Below are 2,498 nucleotides of genomic sequence, written 5' to 3'. Positions count from 1 at the left end.
GCTGAAAATGACTTACAAGTTCGTGGCGCCCTCCATCTGTAATGCTGGAATTCAATATGGTGTTGGCCCACCCTTAGCCTTGAACACAGCTTCCACTCTCGCAGGCATACGTTCAATCACGTGCTGGAAGGTTTCTTGGGGAATGGCAGCCCATTCTTCACGGAGTGCTGCACTGAGGAGAGGTATCGATGTCGATCGGTAAGGCCTGGCACGAAGTCCGCGTTCCAAAACGTCCCAAAGGTGTTGTATAGGATTCTGGTCAGGATTCTGTGCAGGCCAGTCCATTACAGGGATGTTATTGTCGCGTAACCACTCCACCACAGGCAGTGCATTATGAATAGGTGCTCGATCGTGTTGAAAGATGCAATCGCTATCCCCGAATTGCTCTTCAACAGTGGGAAGCAAGAAGGTGATGAAAACATCAATGTAGGCCTGTGTTGTGATAGTGCCACGCAAAACAACAAGGGATGCAAACCACCTCCATTTAAAATACGACCACACCATAACACCACTGCCTCCGAATTTTAGTGTTGCTACTACACACGCTGCCAGATGACGTTCACCAGGCATTCGCCATACCCACATCCTGCCATTGGATCGCCACACTGTGTACCGTGATTCGTCATTCCACACAACGTTTTTTCACTGTTCAATCGCACAACGATTACGCTCCTTACAACAAGCGAGGCGTCGTTCGGCATTTACCCGTGTAATATGTGGCTTACGAGCAGCCGCTGGACCATGAAATCCAAGTTTTCTCATCTCCCACCTAACTATCATAGTACTTGCAGTGGATCATGATGCAGTTTGGAATTCCTGGGTGATGGTCTGGATAGATGTCTGCCTGTTACACATTACCACCCTCTTCAGCTATCGGCGGTCTCTGTCAGTCAACTGACGAAGTCGGCCTGTACGCTTTTGTGCTGTACATGTTCCTATACGTTTACACTTCACTATCACATCGAAAACAGTGGACTTAGGGATGTTTGGGAGTGTGGAAATCTCGCGTGCAGACGTATGACACAAGTGACACCCAATCACCTAAGCACGTTCGAAGTCCGTGAGTTCCGCGTAGCGCCCCATTCTGCTCTTTCACGATGTTTAATGACTAGCTGGCAGTAGGTGACAGCACAATGCACCTAATATGAAAAACGTATGTTTTAAGGAGTGTCAGGATACTTTTGATCACATAGTGTAAATCACTTAGGTGAATAATATATATGCAAGAAACTAGTCACAAAATCCGCGAAAAAAAATATTTATTAAGGAAATTGATATGAATTTCCGAATATTCAAACTATTGGGAAACAGTTTCTAGTAGCCACAGACATTTCTGTAAATTTACAACACATTTCTCAACATCCTATCTGAAACGACGTTATCTACGTGAGTATGTTAACATAGTCTATGATTGGAGGTAAAAACATATAGACTAAATCCTTGTTTTCCTTCTAATTCTTAAAATACCTGAACTTTGTTCTACTGAAACTGTCTTTGAGCCGTTTATATGGTGTACTATACCCCGGTATTTCCCTCGAGTGATCTGTATAGTGGTTGCTGGGAGAATATGATACATGCAGAATACTGAAATTAACACTACATTAGGTGATGATGAGTTTCGTGGCATTCAGATTTCGTTTATTCATCTATAATTTTAATTAATGTTTTATTGCATACTTTGTTTATTATTTGCCGAGCCATGAATATATACCTAACTATAATTAAATGTAATGAATGGGTTGTGAAGAATGAATATTTTGGCAGACTAGGACTCGAAACCGGATCTGCTGCTTTATACGAGCATTCCTATTCACGTGCTCATTTCAATTCAGCGGTTCTATTCCGTTCACACAATACAATGTAACTGAAGATACGCTCCTTTCGTTCATTCTCTAGCCTTCTTGCTTCTCGTGCTAGTAGTGGACTTAGATTTAATGTCAGGATCTGCAGAGTGATCCCATGACAACGTTATAAACTTTCAGGGATGTATATATGCTAAGATGGTATCTTTTCTTTCGGACATGTCCGAAAGATCAGATATAATCGGTGACCATGCAGCTCGTTAGAACGAAATTACAATGAAATGAACACCCTTAGCTGCTTACAGGCGTGACATACGTCAACGGGGACAGATGAAAATGTGTGCCCCGACCGGGACTCGAACCCGGGATCTCCTGCTTACATGGCAGACGCTCTATCCATCTGAGCCACCGAGGACACAGAGGATAACGCGACTGCAGGGATTTATCTCTGGCACGCCTCCCGCGAAACCCACATTCTCAACGTATTGTCCCGCACTACATTCGTAGTGCCCCCGCCCATTATACTCATTACTCGCGGCGCGTTGCTGATTCCCGTAAGAGTTCGGGCACTGTTTGTGCATTCGCACAGAAGAAGAAGATGGTCAAATGGCCGATGAGCCTTAACTATATATATATGCTAAGATGGTATCTATATTAAACATGGGCTCTAAAATGCATACCTTAAGAGCTATGGGT

At 43.8% G+C, this 2,498-nt stretch overlaps 1 non-coding gene across 1 annotated transcript; it reads right to left on the bottom strand.

Moving 5' to 3' along the window:
• Nucleotides 1–2,143: 2,143 nt before the first annotated feature.
• Trnat-ugu lies at nucleotides 2,144–2,217 on the bottom strand. The gene has a single exon. It is a non-coding gene; the product is annotated as a tRNA-Thr (tRNA).
• Nucleotides 2,218–2,498: the final 281 nt, after the last annotated feature.

Source organism: Schistocerca piceifrons, chromosome X (genome assembly GCF_021461385.2).
Source record: "Schistocerca piceifrons isolate TAMUIC-IGC-003096 chromosome X, iqSchPice1.1, whole genome shotgun sequence".
NCBI classification, from domain to species: domain Eukaryota; kingdom Metazoa; phylum Arthropoda; class Insecta; order Orthoptera; family Acrididae; genus Schistocerca; species Schistocerca piceifrons.
The sequence above is the reverse complement of the archived record's forward strand: the minus strand, read 5'-3'. Positions and strand labels throughout refer to the sequence as shown.